Source organism: Phocoena phocoena, chromosome 4 (genome assembly GCF_963924675.1).
Source record: "Phocoena phocoena chromosome 4, mPhoPho1.1, whole genome shotgun sequence".
Taxonomy (NCBI): Eukaryota; Metazoa; Chordata; class Mammalia; order Artiodactyla; family Phocoenidae; genus Phocoena; species Phocoena phocoena.
The window spans coordinates 35,577,465-35,596,713 of record NC_089222.1 but is presented as its reverse complement, the minus strand read 5'-3'; the positions used below and the strand labels follow the sequence as shown (position 1 = coordinate 35,596,713).

Genomic DNA, 19,249 nt, shown 5'->3' with positions numbered 1-19,249 from the left:
TAAGGAAAATGGTTGAGTAAAATATATTATTCATTGAAGACAGGACCATTTTTTAAGAGTATATGTGTGTTTACTATTATTTAAATTATCCATAAGAAACATGGGAACTATGACATTCTGCACACTTATTCTTATTTACAGATATTGTTCAGAATAAAAGAAAAAAAATACTTTAAAACAGCTCATTTTCTAATTCCTTTCAAACACTCTTTATTTTTATAATCCATCTTTTATAAACTGTTTTGTTATTTCCATAAACTCTGAACGTAAGAGAAATACAGATCATTTAATAAGAATTTTGACTATAAATATGTGTACAAAGTACCTGGAATATCTTAACAAGTTTTCAAGATGAATAAACTAAATTATTTAGTACTAATTATGTGATAATTACACTATTTGTCCTTTTATATACATTATCAAAGAAGCTGTGGGATGTATTTTGCTATCTCCAGATGAGAAAGCTAAGTGACCCACCCAAAGTCACACAACTAGTAAATAAAACTCAAATTACTATTTGATTCTTTTTTTTTAAAGATTTATTTTTTTTAATTTATTTTTGGCTCTGTTGGGTCTTAATTGCGGCACGTGGGATCTTCGCTGAGGCGTGTGGGATCTTTTGTTGTCGCTCTCGGGCTTCTCTGTAGTTGTGGCACGAGGGTTTTCTTTTCTCTAGTTGTAGCACATGGGCTCCAGGGCACGTGGGCTCTGTAGTTGTGGCAGGCAGGTTTAGTTGCCCTGTGGCATATGGGACCTTAGTTCCCTGACCAGGGATCGAACCCACAGCCCCTGCATTGGAAGGTGGATTCTTTACCCCTGGACCACCAGGGAAGTCCCCACCATTTGATTCTTCATATCCCAAATATTTCTGCATTCTGACTGACATCAAAAAGAAATCTTTGTATCAAATAGGTCTACAAGAATCTGGAGTAAAATGAGAATAAGGTCAGAATAAATGACAATGATTCTAACGATGTTGATGCTATTTAAAAGCTTACTATGTACCTGACATTATGTTAAGCATTTTATATGTATCATTTCATCTAATCTTAAGAATATCATGCAATAAGTTGTTTTACTACCTCTGTTTTATAAATAGAGAGAAAAATGTTTAGACACTCGTCTCATTTCAAAGTTAAATATCTTAATCTCCCCAGGATTAGACATGAAATTGTATAGAAAAATTTGTCAAATTTAACTTTAATGCATTGTAAGCCTATTAAAATTATGTTTATGAAGCCTATATAATAATGGAAAATGCTTGTGATATGATAGAGTTGAAAGGAGGGTATACATATTTAAATATACTACATTATTACAACTATATAAAAACAAGCTTAATGGAAGACTAGAAGAAGAAATATAAGTGAAAGGCAGAATTCTAAAATGATCTCCAATGATCTAAACAAATGGTACAAATGAGCGTATTTAGAAAACAGAAGTTGAGTCACAGATGTAGAAAACAAACTTGTGGTTACCAGGGGGAAGCAGTGGGTGAGGGATAAATTGGGAGATTGGGATTGACATATACACGCTACTATATATAGAATAGGTAATTAATAAAAACCTACTGAATAGCACAGGGAACTCTACTCAATACTCTGTAATGACCTATATGGGAATAGAATCTTAAAAAGAGTGGATTTGTGTGTATGTATAACGGACTCACTTTGCTATACATCAGAAACTAACACAACATTGAAAATCAACTATACTTCAATTTTAAAAATTAATTTAAAAAATTTAAAATGCAGGTACAAGATGATTATGTTGCAGAGATCTCCCATACAATATCATGCTTATGGTTAATACTGTACTGTACACTTAAATTTTTTTAAGAAAGTAGATCTCATGTAAAGTGTTCTTACCACAATAAAAAGTAAAAATAATACAAAATAAAATGATATCCAATGACCCATGCCCTTGGTGAAAACTGTGAATATGAGAGAATTTCACTCCTATGATTATATTATGTTATTTTTTAAATTTTTATTGGAGTATAGTTGATTTACAATGCTATGTTTCTGCTGTACAGCAAAGTGAATCAGATATATATATACACACACACGCATGTGTGTGTATATGTATGTGTGTGTGTGTGTGTGTGTATATATATATATATATATATATATATCCACTCTTTTATAGATTCTTTTCCCATAGATGTCATTACACAGTACTGAGTAGAGTTCCCTGTGATATGGCAAAAGAATTTTTGCAGATATAATTAGGGTTCCTAACCAGTTGAGTTCGTCAAAAGGAAGACTATTCTAATTAATTCTAATTAGATGAGTTTTTAAAAGGAGGTCTAGAGATTGAAGAGATGCTCCTGATGTCCTGGAAGAAAGCAAAAATCTGTGTTGTGAACTGCCTGTGGAAGCCACATGGCAGGGAACTGTGGGCAGCCTCCAGCAGCTGAGAATGGTCCCTGGATGACAGCTGCTAAGAAGATGGGGATCTTCATCAGATAACCACAGTGACCTGAATTCTGACAACAACCTTAAAGAGCTTGGAAGAAGAGCTTGAGCCCAAGATGAGAACTGCAGCCCTGGACAAAACTTTGATTGTAGCCTTCTGAGACATGAACAGAGGTACAGCTAAGTTGCACCCAGACCCCAACCTGTGCTTCAGTTTTCTCATCTATAAAATAGGGTTCAAAAGAGTGTCTATCTCATAATGTTGTTTCAAGGATTAACGAGTTGATTCATGCCGACTGCTTGAAACACTAAGTTTTAGTTACCTATTGTTATATAAAAAATGACCCCAAAGTTTAGCATCTTAATACAACAAATATTTATTATATGGTGATTTCTGAGTCAGACATCCAGATGCAGTTATCTGTGTCTTCTAGCTCAGGGTCTCTTCACAGACTGCAAGCAAGGTGTTGGCCAGGGCTGCAGTCAAGGCTTGACTAGGGAAGAATCAGCTGTCAAGTTCATTCATGTAGGTGTCGACAAGATTCTCAGATTGTTGAACTGAAGACCTCAGTTCAATGCTGGCTGTTGAAAGGAAGTTGCCCCTAGTTCCTTATCACATGGGACTCTCCACAGAATAGCTCGCAACACGGCAGCTTGCTTCATCAGAGAGAGCAAGTGAGAGAGTGTGAGCAAGATGGAAGTCATGTTCTCTTTGTAACCTAATCTCAGAAGTGAAAGCCAATCACATTTGCTGGATTCCATTTGTTAGAAATAGATTACTAAATCCAACCCATGGTCAAAGGGAGGGATTGCACAAGGGCATGAATACCAGGAGGCAAGAATCATTAAAAGCCATTTTAGAAGGTTTCCTACCCCCAGATGCTTGAAACAATAGCTCTCAATGAATGTTAGCCACTATTGCTATCATTAAGTGCTTTTAAGAATAAGCTAAACACAAAAATAATAATAATAGCAAGATGACTTTTTGGCAGGCTTAAGAAACCAGTTTAATGAATTTTTATTGAGTGCTACATGCCAGACACTATCCTGTAAAGTAAGAATACAAAGATAAATGAAGCATGGTTACTTACCTTTTAGGAGTTGATGGTCTAGTGGGGGAGAAAAGTCCCAAAAATGTCATGTCATTTGCTGTGATGGAAGTAGGTATACATTTCAGTGGGGCTACAAAGAAAAGAGTGAATGGCCATCTTAAAAATTGAGGTGATGCTTGAGCTAAGTTCTGAACAATTGATAGGTGTTCACAAGATTGGGAAAAGAGCATTCTATGGAGAGAGAAAGCTGTGGATAAAGATAAGAACAGGCAAAAGAGCATGACATATTTGGGGAACTACTGGTTGACCAATATGGCTGAAGAGTAACAATACATAAGTCTTCAAAGAACGTGTAGATTTCTGGATGTGAAATAATTATGGTTTAGCTTGTAATGTGAATATGAAGACTTGGAGGTAGGACATCTAGGTGTAGAAAGGCAAGTCACATACAGGTTTCTAACTGAAGGGGGATTTTTTTTGTTTTGTTTTGTTTTTTTGCGGTACGCGGGCCTCTCACTGTTGTGGCCTCTCCTGTTGCGAAGCACAGGCTCCAGACGCGCAGGCTCAGCGGCCATGGCTCACGGGCCCAGCCGCTCCGCGGCATGTGGGATCCTCCCAGACCGGGGCACGAACCCGTGTCCCCTGCATCGGCAGGCAGACTCTCAACCACTGCGCCACCAGGGAGACCCTGAAGGGGGATTTTTGAGTTGGAGAAGTAGACTTCAGAATCTTCAGCAATCAGATGTTAATTGAAATTCTGGGATTAGGTTAAGTCTCCTGGTGAAAGTGTATAGAATAAGGAATGGGCTTGTATTAGGAACTTTAGGAAAACAATATTTAAGGGGCAAGATAAAAACATAAGAAAAAGAAGGAATAGTCAAAAGGGTAGGAGTACAATCAGGAAAGCATGATGTCTTAGAAGCTGAGGGAGTAAAAATGTTCAAGAAGTAGGGAGTGGTCAACAGTGCCAAAGGACAAGGAGAGATCAAGTAAAAGTGACCAAGTGAAATGTAGATGGTCAAAAGGAATCCGACTTAGTAGGCAGGAAGGAAAGCGTCAATTATCGATTCATACTACAATTGTTATGTCCATCAGCCTTCTATGAACAATATTATTACCCTTAGTTTCCATATGTACACACTGAACTAGTAACTTGCCAAATATCACACAGCTAGTGGATGGTGGAGCCAAGATTTGATCCCACAGGTTTCAGACCCCAAAGCTCACTCTCTAACCCTGAACATAAACTAAAGTTTGGGTAACGTTGGTATAGTGGGTTAAATGTTGCCTTCTCAAATGATATATCTGCATTCTAACCTTTGGAATCTGAATGTGACCTTATTTGGAAAAAAGGTCTTTGTGGATGTAATTAAGTAAAGAATCTGAGATGTTCCTGTGTTATCCAGGTGGGCTTTAAATCCAATTAAAGCCATTTTTATAGGAAATAAACAAAAGAGAGACACACAAGGAGAAGAGGAGAAGGCCATGTAAAGACAGTGGCTGAAATTAGAGTGATGCAGCCACAAAGTAGGGATGCCTGGGGCCACACGAATCTGGAGGAGGCAAGGAAGGATTCTCCCCTAGAGCACTCAGGAGGAGTCTACATTATATTTCATATTTCTAGCCTCCAGAACCATGAGAATAAATTTCTGTTGTTTTAAACCACTAGGATTGTGGTAATTTGTTATGGCAGCCTTAGGAAGCTACAGTTGACCTTTGAACAATGCAGGTATTAGGAGGCGCTGCCACCTTGCTCAGCTGAAAATCCAAGTATAACTTTACAGTCTGCCCTCCATACCACAGTTCTGCATCCCTGGAATCAACCAACCACGGATTGTGCAGTGCTATAGTATTTACTGAAAAAAATCTACGTATAAGTGGATCTGTACAGTTCAAACCCATGTTGTTCAAGGGTCAACTGGAATACAGTTGGTTTCTTAGTCAGCTTAGGCTGCTATAACAAAATACTATAAACTGGGTAACTTACTAACAACAGGAACTCATTTTCTCACAATTCTGAAAGGTGGAAGTCTAAGATCATGGTACCAGCATGATCAGGTTCTGTTGAGGACCCTCTTCCAAGGTCTCTCTTTTTCTTTTGAAATAAATTTATTTATTTATTTTTGGCTGCGTTGGATCTTCATGACTGCACACGGGCTTTCTCTAGTTGCAGCAAGCAGGGGCTACTCTTCATTGTGGTGCGCAGGCTTCTCGTTGCAGTGGCTTCTCCTGTTGCAGTGCACAGGCTCCAGGCACGCAGTCTTCAGTAGTTGTGGCTTGCGGGCTTCAGTAGTTGTGGCTCATGGGCTTTAGAGCGCAGGCTCAATAGTTGTGGCGCACGGGCTTAGTTGCTCCGCGGCATGTGGGATCTTCCCGGACCAGTGCTTGAACCTGTGTCTCCTGCATTGGCAGGCAGATTCTCAACCACTGTGCCACCAGGGAAGATCTCAGGGTCTCTTTTATAAGGGTGCTAATCTCATTCATGATGGTTCCACCCTCATGACCTTATCACTTTCCAAAGGCCCCACTTCCTGATACCATCACACTTGGGGTAGAATTTCAACATATGTATTTTGGGAAGACACAAACATTCAGTATATAATAATTGGTAATGGTGAGGCTTTTTTTCTTTTGTTTTGGGGGGCTTTTTGGGTGGGGAAGGGGTTGGCCACATTTTAGAAGAAAGAATCATTCCAAGGAAAAAGGAATTAGATTAATCAAATAAACGATTTTCAAATTAAAAGCTTTTAGATTATTGCTATATAAAGGACCATTACTATGTACTTTTTTAGAAGATCAAAGCTGTCTTATCATTTGAATTTAATATCATTGGTATAGCAAAACCTCATAATAAACCATCAAAACAATGGCTTTCAATTAAAGCTTTTGTTTGCAATTAATAACAAATGCTTTAAAAAGCAATATATTTTCCTTTAATATTTTAGCACTTTACGGCAGTAATCAACTGTCTTTTTAAGTCATATTTAATAATTTTTTTCCAGAAAATTCTTTTATTCAACAACATTGAGATATTATAGCATCATGTAAAGCTGTCTTTAGCTTTACTATTAGAAAGAATGTTGGTGATCCAAATTAAGGAGTAGTAAGTGGTGATCCCCAACCAATATTTTCCCAGTGAGTCAAATTTAAGATTTATAGCATATAAAGGGGAAAATCTCCATTTTTTTAATTTTTCAAGTTTATTATAACTTCTTTTTCTATGCCAATATGTTTTCATTGGTGGATCACCAAAGATAATACATACTCTTCTCCAAAGGTAATTTAGAGACCTCACATTACTCTTTCACCAGATTTATAAAGGATAAATGATTTTTATACATGGCTTCATTCCTTTTTACTATTTGACACTGTGGCAGATCCTGATTTTAAACACCATAACTCACTCAATATAATTATGCCCTATTTTATAGCTTGCTGTACTATATTTGAAAAGCACGTTATTCATTGTGGTCTGAAAACATTCATAGGATAAGTGTGAATGTATTAATTTAGTTAATAATGTCTCAAGCAATGTGCATATAATATTAAAATAGATGTTTTCTTTGACTGCTAGCAAAACACACATTATAGCAAAAAAAAAGAAATTATTTATTTTGAAGGCTAGTCATGTTATACTAGTATCTAACAAGTAGTGAGATAAATATCAGAAACTAGATTTTTTTTTTTAATTTTTATTTTACATTGGAGTATAGGTGATTAACAACGTTGTGTTAGTTTCAGGTGTACAGCAAAGTGATTCAGTTATACATATACATGTATCTATTCTTCTTCAAATTCTTTTTCCATTTAGGTTGTTACGTAATACTGAGCAGAGTTCCCTGTGCTATACAGTAGGTCCTTTTTGGTTATCCATTTTAAATATAGCAGTGTGTAAATGTCAATCCCAAACTCCCTAACTATCCCTCCCCCTCCCACCCTTCTTCCCCGGTAACCATAAGTTCATTCTCTAAGTCTGTGAGTCTAGATTTTATTTTAATGCACCATAAAGTTAAAAGGAAAAGGAGATGCGGTTAGTTAATTAAAAATAAGTACATTTTGAAGGCAGTTGAGGAGGAGGGAGCGATTAGGAGGTGGGCTTGGCTTGGCGTGCACTCCGCACCTCGGGAACGTTATTGCGCGTGGAACGTCTGCTTTTGGCAGACTATCGCCCAGAAGAAAAGATGTTTGGTTTTCACAAGCCAAAGATGTACCGAAGTATAGAGGGCTGCTGTATTTGCAGAGCTAAATCCTCCAGTTCTCGATTCACTGACAGTAAACGCTATGAAAAGGACTTCCAGAGCTGTTTTGGGTTACATGAGACTCGTTCAGGAGACATCTGTAATGCCTGTGTCCTGCTGTGAAAAGATGGAAGAAATTGCCAGCAGGATCAAAAAAAAAACTGGAGTCATGTGGTAGATGCAAGGGCAGGACCCAGTCTAAAGACTACCCTGAAACCAAAGGAAGTGAAAACTCTATCTGGAAACAGGATAAAAAGCAACCAGACCAGTAAACTGCAGAAGGAATTTAAACGTCACAATTCTGATGCTCACAGTACCACCTCAAGTGCCTCTCCAGCTCAATCTCCTTGTTATAGTAACCAGTCAGATGATGGCTCAAATCCAGAGATGGCTTCTGGCTCTAACAGAACGCCAGTGTTTTCCTTTTTAGATCTCACATACTGGAAAAGACAGAAAATACGCTGTGGCATTATCTATAAGGGCCGTTTTGGGGAAGTCCTCATCGACACACATCTATTCAAGCCTTGCTGCAGCAATAAGAAAGCAGCTGCTGAGAAGCCGGAGGCTCAGGGGCCAGAGCCTCTGCCCATCTCCACTCAGGAGTGGTGACTGAGGTTGATGTAGAAGGGGAACAAAAAATGAGTTAAATTTTGGAAAACACCAACAAAATGACCCTCCTATTTTTAACTTGGATACCTGTTATTCTGCCAAAAGATGATTTCTAGAATAGTTTTGAGTGGGTTATTCTCCCTCCAGTTCCACAAAGTCTGAAGCCAGTATCTAGCTTACTAAAAGAAAAAAAGAAGTGTACATAATATTTAAGATGCTGAGTATTTCATAGGAAAGCTGAATGCTGCTGTAAAGTGCTCTTTAAGGCTTTTTTAAAAAAATCCCCTTCTAATGAATGAAATTAGGGGAATTTCAGGGGACAGAGATGGGATTTGTTGTATGATAAACGTATGTAGTTTTAGTCTTTCTATATTGAGAAGCAGTGGTTGGGGCATTTTTTAAGATGGCTGGCTACACTTGTTTTCCTTCGTTATAATAAATTTGTCATAACTCAGTAAACACAGACTTGCCCCTAGAGGTAGTTGTTAATAACTTTGAAATATTAAGGTGTTGCCAAGGTTCTGATGATTCAAACCTGTACTACTGAATATTAAGCGGGACAGACTAAGCTCTCTAGTGCGAATATCTTGGAGTAATTTCTAAATATACAGAGGTAACTTGACCGTATATGTTGCATCCTGTGTCACCTCCCTCCATATTGATATTTGATAAAGTTTTTAATTTATATGAAACTTCTAAATCAGAATCAAAGTTCCTCTTGGGGAAATGTCAAATCTTTAGGATAGGCAATCCTATATGAATAGTACCAAAGCATTACCCCTTGGTAGAGAATGCACTCTATTAAAATGTTAAATTATCTGAAAAATAAAATGTGCAAGTCTTCAGGATGGCACATGAAAAAAACAAAGATTAATGCTTCTTGGGGCACATTTCTTAGAGGGCTTGCAAGTGTGTAAATAATTTGTTTATGTTACATGACTGGTGACTTCAATGAAAATCTGCACAATTCAGTTTTAGCTCTGGATTACTTCGGTTGACCTTTGTGAAGGTTATATCTGTGTAGAATGGTTGTTTGACTTGTTTTAACCTATTAGGGTTTTGGGTTTTGGGTTTTTGTTGTTTTTCATTCTATATTAAAGGAAAATTCTACTAAAAGAAAAGAGGTGTGTGTTAATGCTGAGTGGGTTGGTTTTGGTTAGGTTTCTTTTAGTCAGGCTTTCTGAACATTGAGGTGTTAGATGATACATCCTAAATGTGGAGCTCTTCAATTGTAAAACCTTCATTAAAAGCCTTTTACTTGAACCCAAACCAAAGTACTATCTATTGCCTCTTTTCTAAAAGTTCAGGAAGAATATATCACCAGTTCAGACTGTTCATAATGCGGGAGGATCATTTGCCTACCTTGTAATAACATGACTCAGTGCTTATTTTTAAAACTGGATTTTAAAGATTGGATAGTATAAATAACAAGAAGGAGTGAGCCAATTTTTATGGGTACCTTATAGTTCTTAATCTAAACTCAAAATTTTATATTTCTTCCTTTGGAAAAAACTACAAGCCACCATATGCACAGACTACGTAGTGAGTTGGGTCAGCTCTCCCACAGACTTTGAGGTGTATTACAAGAATCCCAGCCATTATCATCTTCCTCCTGAGTTATTTTGAAGTGGTTTTTTTTTCTCTTTTTTTTTTTTTGTACATTTTGGCTGCAGTATTGGTGGTAGAATATACTATAATATGGATCATCTCTACTTCTGTATTTATTCATTTATTACTAGACCTCAACCACAGTCTTCTTTTTCCCCTTCCACCTCTCTTTGCCTGTAGGATGTACTGTATGTAGTCATGCACTTTGTATTAATATATTAGAAATCTACAAATCTGTTTTGTACTTTTTATACTGTTGGATACTTATAATCAAAACGTTTACTAGGGTATTGAATAAATTTAGTCTTACTAGAAAAAAAAATAAGTACATTTTTAACCTCTTAAGGCAATTTCCAGGTCGTGTAGTGTTAATGGAAAGACCATGAACCTTCCACTCAAAGAGACATGATTTTTAATTTCTGTTCCACTACTAATTAGTTAAGTGATTCAGCACATAGTAATTAATCTCTCTGAGACTTTATTCTTACCTGCAGTGGGAGAGTACCTACTAACTTCTGGGCCTCTGTGAAAATTAAATACAGTAAGTAAGTAGGGCAGTTAATAGTGACTGACATAATAAATAATCATTACATGATTGATGTTGTTGTTGAATCTACCTTTAGAATTTGAAGCATTGACAGGACAATTCCATGATTTGTGAGTCTTCTTAGCTATGATATCATTCCTTTTCTCAACATCTCTTCTCAGATTCTTCTACCATTTCTTTGTAAATTTACCTTATTGCTTATAAATTCTATTACAGAGAATTAATCACAAATTTGAGATGTCTTATACAGCTGACTATTTCATTATCATGTGGCTTCTTAATATTTTTAGGCAACCAAGCTCACTTAAGAGATATGGAATCCACAATAAATGAAGAATAATATACAGTTGACCCTTGAATAATGCAGGGGTAAGGGGCACTACCCCAGCACAGTTGAAAATTTGCACATGACTTTTGACTCCCCAAAAACTTAACTGCTAATAGCCTACTGTTGACTGGAAGCCTTACTGATAATATGAATCATCAGTTAACACATATTTTGTGTGTTATATGTATTATATGCTGTATTGTTACAATAAAGTAAGGTAGAGAAAAGAAATGTTATTAAGAAAATCATGAGGAAGAGAAAATACATACATTTACAGCACTGTACTGTAATTATGGATACTATAAATTTGTCATCTGTTTACAAGATATCATCTTGTCTGTCAGTACCTACATCAATATTGTCTTATCGAATACAAAGCACTATAGATGTTAGATGTATTACTAACACTAGACATTAGAAATGAAAAGATGGTGTGATAAAGGTATTCATATTTTCAGGTAAAACAATTCATGCCTTGATAATGAAGAAGCAGCAGTATGATGGCTTTATGGTAGCCTAGTATAACTGATACGATTGCCTCATGGTAGCCTAGCTTACACACTAATGGATGAATTGTTATGAAAATGTTATGGCGTGTAATATTACAGTCATATTCATAATACAATATTGGAAAGATTTTTACATTTTTTTTAAAAAGCCACTTACCACTGATGATAGGCTGATACATAGTTTCTCCAATTATGAGAGAGAGGGGCATACTGTACAGTAATGTAATTCTTTGAAAGCAAATTATAAAACAGTAAGGAAACCTACGCATTATTAAGTGTATACTAAATAGCACTTGCCGTATGCCTATGTAAGGATAGATTGTCCACCTCAATACAAATCTTGCACACGGTGTTCTACACAATGAATACTTAGGCGTGATGATAATGACACATAAACATCTCATACAGTTCTTGCCATGTAGTTATTACATTTTCACACTCACACACAAACACAACACATAAGTTTATGAACTATACAGCATGATGATTATTTAGTGTGCATTAAGAGGAAGTGAATCATCATAAAGGTCTTCATCCTCGTTGCCTTCACATTGAATAGGCTGAGGGAGAAGAGGAAGCGGAGGGGTTGGTCTTACTGCCTCCAGGGTAGCAGAAGCAGAAGACGGAGAGGAAGTGGAAGGGAAGGCAGAAGAGGCAGGTACACTCAGTGTAACTTTATGGAAATACATCATAATTTCCACCTGAATTTTTGCGTTTTCATTTCTCTAAAAATGTTGCTATATGGTACCAATTCTTCTTCCACCATTTCCTTTGGTTTCAATGCCCATATCATAGAAGGGTCCCTGTCATAAAAGAAGTCAAAAGGAGTCTTGAACAATCAAAAGCCTTCTGCCAGATTGTCTAACATCAATTTTTTTTTCTGGCACTGCTTCTTCTACATCTTCTTTCTTATCATCTGGCACTGGTTCAGAAGCACTAATCTCCATCAAGTGGTCTTCTGTTCATTTCTCTGGTGTGGTGTCTATTAGCTCTTGAATTTCTCCAAGAGCCATATCTTGAAACCTTTCACCCTCATCTTTTTTTTTTTTTTTTAACCATATCCGTAATCTTTTTCATGATTTCCTTGATTGGCTCTGTCATAAATCTTGTGAAGTCATGCACAACATATGGACATAATTTTCTCCAGCAGGAATTTATTGTTTTAGGCTTAATGGCTTTCATGGCTTTTTCTATTACAACAGCGGCATCTTCAGTGGTGTAATCTTTCCAGACTTTTATGTTGTTCTCTCTGTTGAGGTTCTCTTCCATTGCATCGACAATCCCTTCCATAGTGTACCATGTGTAATGAGCCTTAAAGGTCCCTATGACCCCCTGATCTACAGGCTAAATTTAGAGATGTTGTGTTTGGGGACAAGTAGACCACTTTGATGCCTTTGGTCTTGAACTCATGGGGTTCTGGGTGGCCAGGGGCATTGTTCAATATTGAAAGAACTTTAAAACACAGTCCCTTACTGATACGGTACTCCCTGACTTCAGAGACAAAGCATTGATAGAATAAATCCAGAAAAATAGATCTTGTTGTTCAGGCCTTCTTGTTGTAAAATCAAAAGACTGGCAGCTGGTATTTGTCTTTTTCCTTCCAGGCTCAGGAGTTTGCAGCTTTATAGATGAAGGTAGTCCTGATCATAAGCCCGACTGCATTTGCATAGGTCAGTAGAGTTAGCCTACCCCTTCCTGCCTTAAATCCTAGTGCTAGCTTCTCTTCCTTAATAATAAATGCATTTTGTGACTTTTCTTCCCAGAATAAGACACTTTTGTCTGCATTAAAGACCTGTTCAGGCAGGTATCCTTTCTCCTCAATAGTTTTCTTAATTGTGTCTGGGAACTCGTCTGCTGCCTCTTGTTCAGCAGAAGCTGCTGCTTCTGTTATCTTGACATTTTTAAAGCCAAACCACTTTCTAAAATTATCAAACCATCCTTTGCTTGCATTAAATTCTCCAGTTTTAGATCCTTCACCTTCCTTTTCTTTTAAGTTATCATATAATGACTTCACTTTCTCTTGAATTATATTAGAGTCTACAGGTATGACTTTCTTATAGCAATCCTGCACCCACATAAAAGCTGCATTTTCAATAAGAGGTAAAAAGGTATTTCATGAAAAGTGCAAGGTTTTCATGCCTGCTGTCCTAGCTGCAGTGACAGTTTCATGAATTTCCTTATTTTTTTTTTAAACGTGTCCTTATGCTGGATTTGTTTACCTTGGAATGGTGGGCAACCACCATTTCAGACCTCAATCTGCAGTACCTATTAAACAACTGAACTTTTTTTCTTGTCATGTCATGACTTTGCTTCTTGGGAGCACTTCCAGCATCACTAGAGGCACTTCGTATGGGTACCATGGTGTTATTTAAAGTTATGGTATTGTACTAAACACAATGAAAAATACACAAGAACCTCGAGAGTTCACTGCAATATGAAATTTCCTGGAGAGGTGAACTCATGTGGAGACGATTAGCATCACAAAGTGTTTTAAGCAAATACTTGCAACACTTGTGCTGTCTGCAATAGCAACAGGAGGTGGCTACAGAATTATTACAGTAGGACAGTGTGTACTACAGTTTTATGAAGCTACGATTTAATACTGAATCTTTATGTTTGTTTACATGTACGGTCTGTGTGCATAAGTTTTGATAAATTTTAACATTTTATAATAGAGTTGTGTATATTTTATGGTGATAAATGGTAGAATAGTATCTACACAGATTTCATGCATTCATATCATATCTTTTTCTTAATTTTTTCAGCATTTCAAGGCTACGCGGTTTATCTGAGAGTATTTTCAAACTGTCACAAGTCTCCAGAGTATTTTCCGATATATTTATTGAAAAAAATCCGCATATAAGTAGACCCACACAGTTCAAACCCATGTTGTTCAAGGGTCAGCCATACTTAGGAAATGATTCCCCAGATGCACCTGAAGTGAGGCAATGATAAATTTTTTGTCCATCCTGGTGTACAGTAAACAAGCAGTGGAATATAGTGCAAACCCTCAACAGCAGATTTAGTCACATGCAGCACCTCTTCTTTAAAAGTGGTAAATAAATCAGAGGTTTTTAAATTTAGGGTATTTCCTTCTTTTTTCTATTTTAAAAATTACTCTTTAAAAATACCCAATTAAAGGTTTTTAGTCCAGGTTTTTAGTTTTAGTTTTTAGTTTTTCCTTTCTCACACACACACACACACACACACACACAAAAACTAGCAAAATCATGTGATAATCATCTTTTCAGGTATACTACCTATTATTTCATAGTGTTGACAAAAGTTCAAACTCCTCTGTAAGAATAAGAGAGAACAGAAGTCTATCTAGGCTGGGGTTCTGGGAGATGAGCTTAAATGAGGAGTAAGGTAGGGCCAAGCCTACCTTGTACAGGAAGGATCCTAGGCGGAAGTGGAGGCAAGCTTCCATGGAGGAGGGCAGCTCAAGAGCCATATAAACTATCCTCACAGACAGTCAATCCCAAAGAGACCAAGCACAGAGATGAAAATGGTTACAAGGCACTAGGTCTGTAAATAGAGGTAAATATATGAAGAAGACAGATAAGAAGATGAGCCTGATAAAGACCCAGTAGGTAGAAGCATGGACAGTTTTTTCAGTTGTCCGTGGTCTTATCCATGGATGTGAATGGAGCCCTTAAAGGTGTCAAATCAGTCCAAAGAATACAACCAGGAGATACTATCATTCCCTCAGTAGCTGACTTTGGCAAATGTTGGTTTAAAAGAGAGCCTTCAGTTCTACCTTCATCAAATGTTCTTTGAGCACTTGTATGGCAGGATGATCTATTAAATGACTTTCCTTAGTCACTTCAAGCTGACAATAAAACTTACCTTTACTAAAAAACAATTCATTGCCAGACCCAGGGTGAAAACATTCAAGGTGAGTCTAGAATATTATTTCTTGCCATACCAATATGCTAGGAAACTATCAGCTACTGGAGTTGTGTCAAAAGGACTTAAGGACCAACTTTAAGAAGCTCTCACTAGCCAAAGTTAAGAAGATTTGAGTATCAATAAAGAAAACTGCAACTAATAGAAAATAATTTTAAAATGTATACCCATAAATTCATAATAATATTTTAAAGATAATAATAATTGGTCACCTTAGGAGGATCTTAGGGTTTCAATCATTATTTTGAAAACTGGTAACAAAGGAAAAGAATAAAAAATCTGTTATGCTGTTAAAACATACTGTACCTCAGGATAACTCAATAGTTGATGAGGGAGCTAACAAATGAAAATGAGTTGACAGAATTTCTTAGCCTCTAATGCATTAATGGATCTGGGGAATGATCATCAGTGGCTCGCGACATCACAAAAATGGAGGCAACCAGACATTGTATGTCTCCTGATGGAAGTATACATCAACTATACAGTATTTTTCAAAAAAAAAAAAAAAGTGAACCTGAGTCTTATCAAACCTCTAAATCTAACTTCCAGTTCACAGAGGACAGAGGAAACTTACAAATTGACAGCACAGGAAGCAGTCTGATCTACCAAATCCAGACTGGAAAAACAATGCATTTCTTCAACAAACAAATTTCAAGAAAAGCAAAAGATTGAAGGAGAACCTATAGTTGAAGAGATACTTAAGAGACAGCAACTAATCTGAACGCTAACCTAATCTTATTTGGATCCTGATTAAACAATCTGCTAAAAAGAAAGAAAAGGAGAGAGAAACAGATTTGGTGGGGCTGGGGGAGAGAGAGAGAGAAAATTGGGCAACTGGAAAAATGTAAGTCCAGTCTATAAACTCGATGTGATAGGACTTTTTGCAAATATTTTTAGGCGTGATAATGGTATTAAGGTTATGTTTAAAAGAGTAATATTTATCTTTGAGATATACATACTAAAGTATTTACAGATGGAAAGACATGATATTTGGAATTTCTTTCAAAATAATCTGGAAAGAACTGGTGGAACATAGATCAAAGAAATTTGACCATGAGTTTGTTGAAGGTGGATAATGGGGATTCCTTATTCTATTTTCTCTACTTTTAACATATAAAAATTTCCATAAAATTTAAAAAAAACCTGTTGACCTTGATGACATCCTTTTTGGATGAATTTTTGTGGTTAGGATCACAATTCTAAGCATGTTAAAAGTTATCAAAAGGAAAGAACATTGCTATAACCCCTGCCTTACAGTTTTGATATGAAGTCACAGATAACACACAAAAAGTTCCTAGCCATTGTCTTGCAAATCAAAGTTGTCCAATAAATAATGGTTACTATTATTATATGTTTGACCATTGTAACATCCAAAGTGAGTGCTGCTGAAAAGACAAAGTAGAATCTTCCTGGATATGGGGTAAATTGAGATTATGCCAGAAGCATCATCACTGCACAAAATAGAGGAGAAGTAATTACCCAAAACAAAAGGGAAAATTGGTATGTTTCACTACAGGTAAAAGAACAGAGGCTGGGTAGCAAAAAAAAAAAAAATCCACCATATGGAGAAAACAGGAAACTTCTGCTTTAAGCCTAGTACTTGGCTTTATATAAACTAAGGATTCAGTACTGATAGGGTAATACCGGTAACATTTAAGTTACATCCTAAATCCAAACTAAATTTTTATGAAAAGATTTAGAGTATATATTATGGTGATTAATTTTAGTCAGATCGCACAATAATTAATATTTAGTTTTAAGTAGAGTTCTTTAAAATATACATTATTATCTTCCTTCTAATGTCAATTTGAGAATGTATCAATATCTCACAATTTATATAAACTGAGTAAAATTTCACCATCCAAGTTATAGGATAAGTTTTTGAATTATATGCCTAAAATGATAAATATATTTTTGAAAGACCACAATTTACTCTGCCATGCACATATAAAAGTGTCTGACTACAATGAAGAAAACCAAAACATAATATTTTAAATTTTGTTCATATAATGGCTCAAAATATTCTGTTCTGGAAAAAATGTTGACTTTTTTACATGGCTAAGATTTCAAAAGCCCTTAATTTCTTTCAGAAGGCAGTCTGTATCAGAAAACAGCCCTAAAGTGATAATTACATTGGTAATGATTAAACATATAAATTTCTGTTTAGTTTAGCCCTCACTAAAAAAACTGTTCAAAAGATATAGGAGGAACTTGGGGTAAATTATTTGAAAGATGCAACCCAGTAACTCAGCAGATACTTATGATTCTTCCTTTTTCCAAGAACTGTTCGAAATTCTTTGTATACAATGATGAGTAAGATACCATACCATCCCCTCCTTTAGTGCCCAGTGAAGAAGAGAAGACCTCTGTCTAAAGAATGACTGTATGATATAACGAATGCCATGACAGAGGCAAAAACTCAGTGCTCTGCAAGATGGAAAAGAGGTGCTAAGATTTTCTCAGGGTTCAAGAGTAAGAAAAGTTGAGTAGAATATGAAATAAGTAGTAGCAACACAGTTGACTGTAAATGAGAGTCATTACATTACATACTCCAAATTAATGTTTCAAATTCGTAGAGTCATGGTCACATAATACACATATTTTTAGAAGGATTACTTTGGCAGTAGTGGAAATGGATTGGAATGGGTGAGGCTGGAAACAAGAACACTGGAAGAAAGATATTTCAAGAGGGGAAAATTAGGACAAAGGTGAATGGATGGGAAAGTTGTATGTGAGGATATTTAGAAGGTAGGATTCAGGAGACTTTGTGAATGAGCAGAAAGAGGGAAATGGAGTAAGAAAAGCAGTTAGTGGTTCTTAAAGCAGAGTACCTGGAACAGCAGCAGCAGCATCCCCTGGGAACTTTTAAGAAATGTAAATTCTTTGGCCTCACTCCAGACCTTCCAAATAAACTCTGGATATGGAGCCCAGCAATCTATGTTTAATAAGCCCTCCAGGCAATTCCGGTGCATGCCACAGTTTGAAAAGCACTTGCAGCGGTTGATTCTCAAAATTAGCTGCATTGGGGAATTGCCTGGGGAGCTTAGAAAAAGAAAATTCCCACCCCAGAGATTCTGGTTTCATTGGGCCAGACTGTAACCTAGACATCAGGATTTATATATATATATTTTTAACTTAAGTATAGTTGATTTACAATGTTGTGTTAATTACTGCTGTATGACAAAGTGATTCAGTTATACATATATATACATTCTTTTTTTTAATATTCTTTTCCATTATGGTTTATTGTAGGATATTGAATATAGTTCTCTGTGCTATACAGTAGGAACTTGTTGTTTATCCATTCTATATATAATAGCTTACATCTGCTAGCCTCAACCTCCCACTCCTGCCCTCTCCCCTCCCCCATCCCATTGGCAACCACCAGTCTCTTCTCTATGTCTGTGATCCTGTTTCTGTTTCATAGATAGGTTCATTTGTGTCATATTTCAGATTCCACATATAAGTGATATCATATGGTATTTGTCTTTCTCTTTCTGACTTTCTTCACTTAGTATGATAGTCTCTAGTTTCATCCACGTTGCTGCAAATGGCATTATTTCATTATTTTTTATGGCTGAGTAGTATTCCATTGTATATATGTACCACGTCTTCTTTATCCATTCATCTGTTGATGAACATTTAGGTTGTTTCCATGTCTTGGCTATTGTAAACAGTGCTCTATGAACATTGGGTTACATGTATCTTTTTGAATTATAGTTTTGTTTTGTATTGTTTTGTTTTTTTTGCAGTACGTGGGCCTCTCACTGTTGTGGCCTCTCCCGTTGTGGAGCACAGGCTCGGAAGGGCAGGCTCAGCGGCCATGGCTCACGGGCCCAGCCACTCCGCGGCATGTGGGATCTTCCCGGACCGGGGCATGAACTCATGTCCCCTGCATCGGCAGGCGGACTCTCAACCACTGTGCCACCAGGGAAGCCCTGAATTATAGTTTTGTCCGGATACATGCCCAGGAGTGGAATTGTTGGATCATATGGTATCTATGTTTTTAGTTTTTTGAGGAACCTCCATACT

The 19,249-nt window shown here is 36.6% G+C and overlaps 1 pseudogene; it reads left to right on the top strand.

Annotated features, from left to right (window-relative positions):
• The first annotated feature begins 7,650 nt into the window (after window positions 1-7,650).
• Window positions 7,651-8,316, top strand: LOC136122787 (SIN3-HDAC complex-associated factor pseudogene; annotated as a pseudogene).
• The last annotated feature ends 10,933 nt before the right edge of the window (window positions 8,317-19,249 follow it).